At 36.6% G+C, this 11,804-nt stretch overlaps 1 long non-coding RNA gene across 1 annotated transcript; it reads left to right on the top strand.

The window, feature by feature from the left end:
* Positions 1-1,014: 1,014 nt before the first annotated feature.
* LOC107565952 (uncharacterized) lies at positions 1,015-5,436 on the top strand. Its single transcript, XR_001606446.1, has 3 exons — positions 1,015-1,065; positions 1,166-1,230; positions 4,544-5,436. It is a non-coding gene; the product is annotated as an uncharacterized lncRNA (long non-coding RNA).
* The last annotated feature ends 6,368 nt before the right edge of the window (positions 5,437-11,804 follow it).

Below are 11,804 nucleotides of genomic sequence, written 5' to 3'. Positions count from 1 at the left end.
TGCTGCACAGGACTGCACTTTTTTCAATGAGTTTCGATTAGATCGTGTAATAATTAGTAGTGTCATTAATGCCACCTACCGGTAGCTCGTGTCAAGCGTCACTTGACGACACACACACACACACACACACACACAATCAATGATACCATCTGCTGGATTTAAGTATTACTGTACATTTAAAGAAGCAATGTCAACAACAGACCTCATTGGTAACACTTTACAATAAGGTTCCATTAGTTAATGTTAGTTAATGTATTAACTAACATGAACAAACAATGAAAAATACATTTATTACAGTATTTATTCATCTTTGTTAATGTTAGTTAATGAAAATACAGTTGTTCATAGTTAGTTCATGTTAATTCACAGCGCATTAACTAATGTTAACAAGCACAACCTTTGATTTTAATAATGCAGTAGTAACTGTTGAAATTAACATTAACTAAGATTAATAAATGATGTAGAAGTATTGTTCATGCTTAGTTCATGTTAACTAATGTAGTTAACTAATGTTAACTAATGAACCTTATTGTAAAGTGTTACCACCTCATTAATCGAAAACATGCTATCAGAAATCCCTAAACATTCATTTTTAACCAAGGAGTTAGAATTAATTGAATTCAAACAGGGGTTTTAAATAGCTTTAATTGATCAGAATTTGATCAGTTTTTTATTTGCATAAAATATTTATAAATCCTTTCAAAACCCATTTAACGTTGTCTCCACCATGCAAACATTTCATATTTCTGCCCCTCTGCAGAACTCAAATATTTGCCCCCAATCAATATTATTTTCTCTATTCTGCATCTTTTAACTTCTCTCTTATCTGTGATCAAAAAATTAAATTAAATTAAATTAAAACAAGACAGTATTAACATAGCTACTCCATGCTCGGCCAAATAGAGACAGCCCCCTCTGTAGTGTCCACATATGGCACTGTGAGGAGCAAAGAGGGATTTACGTACATAGTTACCGCTCTTCTTCGCTGGTTATAACAGCGCAATAGCGACCCCTAGCGCTGCGTATGAATAAAACATAGCCTACTACACAGCTCTCCGGTGAACGGTAATCGGGATTGTTTGGTAGACAAATATGGATATTCTATAAAGAAATATGAAGTATACATGGGAACCCATCAAAATTTTTCTAAACATTCACACTTTAGGTCTAAACGTCCTACGGGAATACTTGGTTGGCATGAACTTTATCAGCGGTCGCATGATTGAACAGGTAAAGTTATGTGCTTCTTAACCACACTATAAATGATCCACAATTAGTTTGATTTGATAAGTTTTGGATTCTACACCTGATATAACTGAATGTATCCTTATTTAACATTGTTGCATAATTTTACATAAACATTGCAAGATAATTTATTATCCAAATTGACACTGTGAGTGAGGAGAACTGTTAATAAGTTGCAATAGACTAATAACTCCGGTAGATGTCACTGTTTACACATGTTTTGTAATACAGAAGTGGATGCCTATTTAACTCCAAATAATAGTGCAGTTCCAGTCCTTTTATTTTTCTGGTGTCTAGTGCAACAGCATATGTTTAACTGCATGTATAACTCTGTTCGCCTGTGTTCACGGCGTCCCAGACCAGAGTGTGTGAGCGGTGTAGAATTGTGTGAACTTGCCTGGAGTTAGGGAGAGTTTCTAAGCGTTGGTGTTTTCACTTAAAGTGAGGTGCAGGAAATGGAAAACCTGGAGTGGAGCTTAAGTGGACTGATGAGTGAACACTGAGGACAAATTACTGTCGAGAAAAACAAGTAAAATACATAGAATAGACCTACATAAAAAAGAATACCACTACTACTAATAATAATATACAATTCAGAATAAGGGTACAATAGGATATGTATAAAATAAATGCTTTATAGAGCTCACCAATGTTTTTTAATCTTTAAAGCTTTTTCATTCAAAGAGTGTTTAATACTATGTACAGCTTTCAGTCAACAAATCCATAAAGTTTTTTGTTATTTATGAATGTGAAATTCAGTCAGAATATAGGCAAATTAATTACATTAAAGCACTTTTTGTCTTCTTCAGAATTCATTAAAACAAAACAAAAAAACAGCAAAAAAAGGGACATTTTCCAACAAAAGTTGGAGAGGCCTTGAACATTGAACATTTTTATTGATAAATGTGTCTCACACTACCCACAATACAACTGGATAAGTACAATACAAAGATTTATGCAAGGTGGTAGAGTGCTTTGACTTCTTTTAGAACTATTATTTGTTGGAGTAAGAAAAATATACAAGCTAACTGATCAAATTTAGTTTTTCTAGAACTAGTCTATCAAAACAATATCACACTTAAACACTTTCAGTCTGAATATCAACATTTTGTGATTCCACTTACCCGTGTGATATTGCTTAAATGCCTGAGACTGTTTTCATAACTAACACATGAGTATGTGTGGTCAACGTTCAGCCTCGTACTTGAGTCTTTAGTAGCCTATTGAACTTTTCATATGATTTAGTCCCTATACAAAGTGTTCATGCAAAGATTCAGTCTTAATAGACCCTCTTATCTTATTACTAATTGTCTATTTACCAAACAAACAGTTAATTGTTCTCACACAGATGCAGCATAAACAAATTCAAGGCGCCAGAAGCTCAAACAATATGGTTGCACCTTCCAGCGTTTAAATACTTTGCACGCTGTTACCCATGACCCCTCCTCACTTACATAAACATATTTTCATTCTATTGTGTTCATATTTTTCCTCCAGCGCTGCCCACACACCTCCAGTGTGGCGCAGTGCATAACCGGCATGCCTGAAGCTTGTTCTCCATAGCGTTCGCTCAGACTGTTATTGTGGTGTAAACAGGACGTGTCGATTCACATCCCCAGTTATCTCGTTTTTCTCCCCAAACCCATGCATTCCTTGGCGTTTCCTTCAAAGATGAACATAAGGGTCAAGTAAAGGCACTTAGAAACAGGCATAGTGGTGATCTGGGGGAGCTAGAGTGGATCAGTCTGTCTTCCATCAGCCATGTTTAACAGATCATTCCCAGGTTCATGTGACTGGAGACTGCAGGGCAGCTTGGTTTGTTTTAAGAGGGAATGCCTTTAGCGTGCATTCGAAATATCATGCAGGCTAAATGGCACTATCTCTACGATCATTCATAAAAGGGATATGTTCATAAAGCCTTCGTTTTAAAGTCGCTCAAAACTGTACGCCACCCATACGCATGTTTTATAGCTATTGCCCATGCCATCAGTCATGGTGCACTGATAGGCATTGACAAGACGTTTCCAGACTGCTCAAACAAGGGATTACAGAGGCATTTTAAAAGCTCTCGCAGGATGTCAGAGTTCACTTATGGCCCTTTAAAGAGTCTATAACTCTGGACAGAAACTGGCAAAATCTGCCCCGGATGGGAATGCCAGTAGCGAACCCTCCTGATCCTATTCTTTAGATGGGAGAACATCAGATGTGACGAGCAGAAATAAAACCGACAGTTCTTTCTTTCTCACTGCATGTGTGCAACAGAGTCCAGGACAGCTTGTCCAAAAGATATCAGAGGGAATGTTATGTTTATTTATAATACAATAGACATCAGTCAGATTGCCTTTCAGTGAGGCTTGGGAATATAGGTCATGTCTGGAACATGTTTCTGTGAAGCTGTGATGTTAAACATCTCATTTTACCCGTGATCTTCATAGTGTACATCCTGTTCCACTGTGAAAGGTATTAGCACCTGTCAAGCAGACAAGATCAGATCAGCCTGTGAAAAGAGATCGTACCTGCATGGCACCCATATAGTATAATATTATGAACAATATTAAGGAAACAATGGTTGATATAATGTTGTGATGGCTAAATTCAGTTGTAGCATTTAAAATGACGGATGTTAGGTTTTTTATATATATATTTTAATTTATTTAGGCAAAATAGGATATATTTCCAATATCTGCCATGTGCTGGTTATCAGCCATATAACATCTGCTTATCTGTATCAGATAGAATTTTAATATTGGTGCATCCATATGTTTAAATATTTTAATATTTTAAATGTGTGTCTTAGTTGTGCATTACAATGTCTTTTTAAAATGACTTTTTTTCTCCCTGTTTTTTTTTTAATGCATTTCCTAATCAACCAAATAAACACTTGAATGCTGTCCTTTGATATTAGGAATGTAAATTGGTTGTTTCGTAATGATCTGATTTGATGACCTGAGCGATACAATATTTGCTGATACTGTACCTTAAACATGCTGCAAAGCAATTATTGCTTAATTAGATTCAGGGGCCCTTGATTGATACATCAATATTATGATGATATACAAGCAGTTATATTTTTATTAACTCACAAATGCAACCAAAACCATGAACATTTAATTGATCATTACACCGCTAGTATATATCAAGTTGTGCTTTTTTTTTAGTTTATTTAGACAAAATCTTATAAAACTGTAATATTGTCCATTTATTGCTTATCAACCTGTACATGAAAATAATTGGTAGTTTATTTTATTGTCCAGAATTTTCTTTTCAGCCTTTCATGCTTCTTCCGAATCTTTTCCAGGTTTCCCACCCAAGCGCAGAACCAGGTTGTTACAGTGGAAGCGGGTCGTCTCCTTAACCTCTACACTTTATCTTGATCAGATTTCCCTCTGGCTGGGGGTGGGGTGCTGACGGGGGTGGCGGTATGCCGTGGTGCTATTGAAATTCCAGAGCTGATTTCACATGTTTTACATTGCCCTCATTCCGATCCCTCCTCTGTGACTCATTTTTGGGCCTACACTGGGGTGTAGAACATGGAGCAGGTGATAGGCGAACTCTTCCCGGCTGACCAGCTCTCTACTGGAAAAACAGGAATGAGGAGTGAAGGAGGGATGGCTGGCGGTTGGTCCCGTCCGAGTCGGTTCCCATGTCTTGTTTAGAATTTAATGGGCCGAGACAGTGGGAATCTTGACAAGTTTTGCTTAATTTATGAGAAGATGGGCCTGTTTTTGTAGTTTCTCCACAGGTCACATACCAAGGATTGTGTGTGTGTGTGAGAGAGAGTGTGTGTGTTTGTGCATGCATAGAATGGTTTCACGTTTCCATTGCCTAGCAATGGTGTCACTGTTTTTAAACTGGCTTGGCGTCGTGTGTTGTGTTATCTGCCCTACCTATCCTGATGTTTGTGTCCGAATAGATGCTATCTTGAAAGAAATTGCATGGTGACTTGCCTCTGATATGGAATTTAGTTGGTCAGGACTCACTCCCGTATGTACCTACTGCCTACACACGTCTATGATTTGAACCTTCCCATCTACGTCATATGTTTTCATGCACATTTTTTCTAAATTAACTTAGTGAATCCAACCCTTTTTAGAAAATACAGAAATTCAAAATGTATACTTCAGTACAATTTTATCTTGTACACTTAAGGACTCAACGGGTGTAGTCTTGGGATGTACAATATATTGGTGGTATATTGGTTATTGGCTGACATTAGATGTAGATATATATTTTTTACATTTATTATATTAGACGATAACCAATATTGTACATACTCTTTTGCTCTACATTTAGATGACCTGCTGTCATATAACGCTCACTTAATTTTTTTTTAAAAACTAACACTGTTAAATATAATTGACCAAAATTCAAAATATAAATTTTTCTTTACATTGTAATGTTGTGGTGTTTAAATTCACTTGTAGCATTTCAAACCATTGATTCAAATTTGTATTGTTTTATTTAAATTTTATTTAGACTAAATGTTAATATTACCTTCAGTTAAGGGACAGTCACTCTTAACATCGAAATTCCCCTAGTGAAATCCAGTTATTTCAGTGGGAAATTAATAATTTCATATGACTGGGTGCCGAAGCAATTTCCCTTTGCGAATTTTGCATCGGGTTCAAGATTGGTGAGCTTTGACACACAAATTTGCAGTGCTCACCAATAGCATGTTCATCCTAGACCTTTGCCAGTTTTGTTTAACTTTACATTTCAATAATATAAAATGAGGCTGTTTGGAAAGCAGTTATTTAGGGTTGTTTCATTTGCTAGCTGGGAGAATATTTTGGGATGTTTCTTTTGTTGTCAAAATTGCAAATGTAACCGCACATTTAGGATCCATCTAGCTGTTTTAAAGCAAGGTACTAACATAACAAATTGCTAAATTAAAAATTCAGCCTGTTTTTGAGACGTTGAAGTATAGTTGCATAAATTTCAGTTTGACCGATCATTGGTGTGATCGTTTGCCCATCCCAACCTCTGATATACAGTGGGTACGGAAAGTATTCAGACCCCCTTAAATTTTTCACTCTTTGTTATATTGCAGCCATTTGCTAAAATCATTTAAGTTAATTTTTTTCCTCATTAATGTACACACAGCACCCCATATTGACAGAAAAACACAGAATTGTTGACATTTTTGCAGATGTATTAAAAAAGAAAAACTGAAATATCACATGGTCCTAAATATTCAGACCCTTTGCTCAGTATTTAGTAGAAGCACCCTTTTGATCGAATACAGCCATGAGTCTTTTTGGGAAAGACGCAAAATACTGAGCAAAGGGTCTGAATACTTAGGACCATGTGATATTTCAGTTTTTCTTTTTTAATAAATCTGCAAAAATGTCAACAATTCTGTGTTTTTCTCTCAATATGGGGTGCTGTGTGTACATTAATGAGGAAAAAAAATTAACTTAAATGATTTTAGCAAATGGCTGCAATATAACAAAGAGTGAAACATTTAAGGGGGTCTGAATACTTTCCGTACCCACTGTATGTGCTCATACAGTACATGTTGCTCATGCAATTACGGATCCAAACTTGGGAGCCAAAAGATTTCAGTTGCAGAGACTCTGGAATGAGATAGATAAAAGATTGACAAATAGAAAGAGAACAAGACATGAAGATAATTTATCTGCAAGTGGTGTTAAGGTAGTTATCTCCTTGCCATGGCCGCCAGGTTTGATCTTGGCTTTCTCCAGCTAACCTCAGCCTGTGGAATGCCACAGTCTCTTCCATGTGTCACCCAGGAATTTCCCATCCTTTAAACGAGGAGAATGCAGCGCTAATATATAACCAATTACACAAGTAGCATTTCCTGTGTTCCTTTGAGATTTGTTTTCAAGCTCAAAGTGCCAATCAAGGCTGGAATGCCAGAACATGATTCTTATTTGCTAAGGGTCAGTGCACCATTGCCCCTACATTCTAAAGGCCCATTGTTCCCAAGAGCTGGGAGACTCCATAACCCTCGGCCCCTGCTCTCTTACCCCAGAGTCCCCACATCAAGGGCCCACACTGTTTACACAGCATCCGCTCCCAGAGTGACCTGCCATGTAAAGGATTAAATAAGGTAGGGCCCTTGCAGCAAAGGACAGAGCGATTCAATCACTGCCACAGACAGTTAGGCTGAACGTGAGAGTGGGAGAGGGAGAGAAGAGGCGACTTGAATCTGGAAGCTTTTTGTGCAGCGAACAATGGTGAGATTGCTTTATCGAGATGCCGAGCTCACTGTCTTTGTGTGCTCTCTTGATGAACCCACTCAAAGAAACATAAATGTAAAAGAGTTTCTCTCTGGGAACGCTTTCCGGAAATCTCAAAGCACCATCTGATATTGGAGTACACACGTAATTCAGGAATATCAATTTTAGAGTTATTAAATGTAATAATTTAGCCTGTAAACTAAATTAGCGTGATGGTGTGACAATTGAAGTTAGCATTGCTTCAAGATTTCACAGTTAAGGGGTGAGGGATGTGAGCCACCTGTATAGCGGGTTAATAATGAACGCCTTCAGAGTCAAGCAAAAGGGCACGATGGGAAATGAACCCTCTCTGTGCAATCAATGGCTAATTAATGGAAACATGATCATTTTGAGCACTGCAGATGCAGGGGGAATTTGCAAGAATGGATTATACTAAAATTATACTAAATCCATCCCATTCCCCTGCAAATGCAAGAGCAGCGTTCATTTACACAGATTTTTTTTGTTTGTTTTACCTATAAAACATTGAGAAAAATATCATAATGATTGAGTATTGATTAAAAGTAATTTTATTTAAACTAAAATGAAATTTAATAGTGTGAGAACCAACTTAAACCAAATATGTAAAATGTTATTAAAAAATATAATAATTTAACAAAAACATTAATATAATAATAATATAATATAATGTGTAGGGTTGGATAAAAATATAGATTTCTCGATTTTAATCTATTCTCATTTTTACATTCCAAGAATCGATTAGTCTAGCCTGTTTCCACTTTTCAGTTAATGAACGGAACATTGTAGCATGCCGGCCCATCCAATAAATCGCAATAAGCTCTGTGCTTTGTTAATTTTTACGTGAAACAAAGACGTAGATTTCAAATTATTTTCATTTTATTACAATATTCAAACAATAAATGCTGTTTTGGCGCTGTTTAATGTGGAGTGACAGATCGCTGTAGCGCCTCAGTTCAAGAGAAGTGGAAGCACGTAGCGCACATCGATCACCTGCTCTGCTTTAATACCAGTTTCAGCATGAAATAAACATGAATAAACATCCAAAGGTATGTTAAAAGAAAGAGTACAACTCACCGAAATCCGTATCCTGTCTCATATAATCGCTCAATCAGTGTTTCAGCCACAGAAAGATGTCAATATAACAACTTGTAAACAATCTCACAAAGTCACATTTACCTCAGAAAAACATATTCAGTGACCATAAACTCATTAGTCAGCTAGAAAAATTAATTCTAGACAGGAGAATTTTGCTAAGTATATGCACCAAATCCGTCAAGTTTTTACTGACAGCCACCATTTAAATGTTTATATTTAAAAAATGAATTTGAGTAGAAATACAATTATGTAATTGTATCTTTATTATTATAAAGACTTCATTGAGTGTAATTTAAGCATTTGTATACAAATCAGTTATATAGTAATGTAGTACCAACTGACTCTCATGTATATTTTACAGCATAGTTGAGTTTTTTTTCTTTGATAAAATTTGGCATGTACTGTACCTGATATACATTATATCCAAAATAATCTAATCAAATCACAAGCTTGTGAATCAGAATTGAATCGAATCGTGAAATTTGTGTCAAAATCCAGTGCTAGTAATGAGTAGCCTTCATTATTGTAAAATAGTGTTAATGAATTCTAATGTCAATCCCCAACATTATTGACTATGATTGGATTATTTGAAACCTAGGTATTCTTCTTAAAAACAATTATAATATTTTTCATTATTTTCTCATCATATTTTTGTCAGCAGTATATTTGAATCAAAACTGTTTTACTATAGTCATGATGCACATTTTGCATCGTGTATTCATTATCTTTGATGAAATGTAAAAACCATTCGTCGGTCATTTCTTTGCATGCTGTTTTACCATTGCATGCAACCTTTCCAATCTTATTTCATGCCTTCTCATTCCAATTCATGCTGTACATGAGAGCTCAGGACATTTTGGCATTATTCTCTGCATATTATTTTCCAAACTTCGATTTATTTCTTCCCTCTGTGAAAGATCTTCCTACTCCAGGTGGATGACAGCATGACGGTGAAAGTGAGCATTGCTGCAAGAGTGTGGCATGAAATGAGAGCTGCTGGATGCTGACCATCTCCCTCAGCTGTGTCTTTTGGAGAAGTGTCTGACATCTTCACGCTCGCAGTGGAAGAGAACAGGCAGACGGTGTGCATTGTTAGCATGAAGGGCATTCTATCTATTCCTCTCTGTCAGGGACATCAGCAGCTGTAGAAACGCTCTGCACACATTTAGATTGATTCTGCTTCAATGGCAGTTGATTAGATTTCACTTAGCTTTTATTTTCTTTGGCCTCTGGTAATAGCAGAGCCATTCCAAAAAAAAAAAAACTTTGGATGAATTAGCTTTTGTAAAATCAGTTTATTTGTGCAGACAAACACTGCAACACAGGAACTGAAAGCAACCAAAAGAAGAGGTACATTGGCAGAAGTCAAAGTTTCCGCTACTTCATTATCAGTTATTGCCAAATTACCTCAGAATGCGACTGTCGCAATTCTTCCCCTTGTGGAATTTTAATACACAATTAATTTGTTTGTGAAGTTGATGTTTTATCCAAACAGACCTGTGATGTTTCTCTTTTCGTCTCCAGTACAGAAATGGGACAGAAAGAGCATTTTTCCTCCTCTTATTGACCATGGTGGAATGAATTAATAATAAATTAATAGCTATAGAACAAATGACCGCCAATACGTTTGCCTAAGGCTGCATTGTTAAACAGCCTAAATATTGATAAAGTTAGACTACAGAAGTAGCAAGTAGTGTGTTCTCGTATAAAAGAAAAGACAAATTTTTTGACAACTCTCACCTCGCGCACATAATTATGATCAGAATACATCACATTCTGATTCACATATTGTGTAGTTACAAAGGTTGAAATATTTCAACCCAAGTGGAATTATCGAATATATAAATCTGCACCTGCAGTCCACATTTGACTCATGTTTGGAAACAAATGAAATTACTTTGGGTCTTTTGTTTGTTGTAAGCAGTGAAATATGGCTCAAGTCATAGAGGCATCAATCAGATTAGCTGATTACAGTTTTGGTCATTGAGGACGATGCAAGTAACTTTTTACAGATGGTGCAATTACGATTTAGTTCTAGCTAAATGGGATCATTTGAAATTGCAGAAATAGTTGTAGAAAGCAATGGCAGCAGCGTAATTACTAATTAACCAAAGTTTGTATAGCAGACATTATTCATAATTGTTTAACATCACTGAGCATCTGCAGAACTGCTTCCACTGTCTTATTAAAGATTGTAAGAAATCCAGGTGGTCTCATGCATACATTCAAACCAGAACACATCAGATCAGTCACGTCATATACTCCATATATTCTCGCATCCACATTTGCACATTCAAGAGATAATGAAAAATAAAACTGCCTTGATATTGAGTGCTTTAGCAGTGTGTGAATTCTGAACGCTTTGACCTGTGACTTGCTGCTCAAATGCAGAAACCAGATTGAAACAAGGGGGTCAGTGCTGTTTGCTCTCTAAACTGCTGTCTTTGCGACTATGTCGGGCATGCCAAGAATTCCACAGATCATTGTGTGTGCCGATATGGCTCAAAGGTATGCAGTCACGTTAACAGAAACCTGACCTACCTGACTAATCGAAACTACACCCACGCGTTATTAAGCTCACAATGCTTGTGTGGGAAACAATGAAACGGTCTTGGAAGCTAATTCCTTCCCAGATAGGGTATGGAGATGGACAGCTTTGAATGAAATGAGTTATGTGAAGAGAAATGCCAAGGTCTTCTCTTCATTCTGCGTTCTGTGGTTGCCAGGATATGCTTAGATTTCTTTTATAGTTTAGATTTTTTTTCAGACACCACTGGCAAACAGCTTTATATGATTTCTATTTGCTGCTGCTGCCTCAAAATGCTCTATTTTTACAACATTCAGTACCTTGTGATTGGTTATTGCAGACAGCTGAGAAGACTCAAATAATACATTTTTTAATTCTTACTGTTATGCTGTACAATATGTTGCATTGCAACATTGCTTGAGTTTTTTATTAATATTTTTCTAGGATGATTTGCATCCTCAGTGTATTAATTTTTAAATTCAGAAATGCATGCATTCAAATAAATGCACGTTTCACTCTGATGTCTGAATGAAACAGATTTGTTTCCCAGTCCTAGTGGAAGTGCATTCCTGAGGGCTTTTGTGGTTCTTGTTTTATCCTCCCTGCCTGGCCCAACCCAGCTGTGGGAACAGGACTATGGGGCGTAACTTCGTGCCCAGTCCTCTCACATACTTAAGCACACGCATGCACGCACATATCTGTTCACATACAGT

The sequence above is a fragment of the Sinocyclocheilus grahami genome, unplaced genomic scaffold, assembly GCF_001515645.1.
Source record: "Sinocyclocheilus grahami isolate Dianchi unplaced genomic scaffold, SAMN03320097.WGS_v1.1 scaffold1036.1, whole genome shotgun sequence".
Classification (NCBI taxonomy): Eukaryota; Metazoa; Chordata; class Actinopteri; order Cypriniformes; family Cyprinidae; genus Sinocyclocheilus; species Sinocyclocheilus grahami.
The sequence above is the reverse complement of the archived record's forward strand: the minus strand, read 5'-3'. Positions and strand labels throughout refer to the sequence as shown.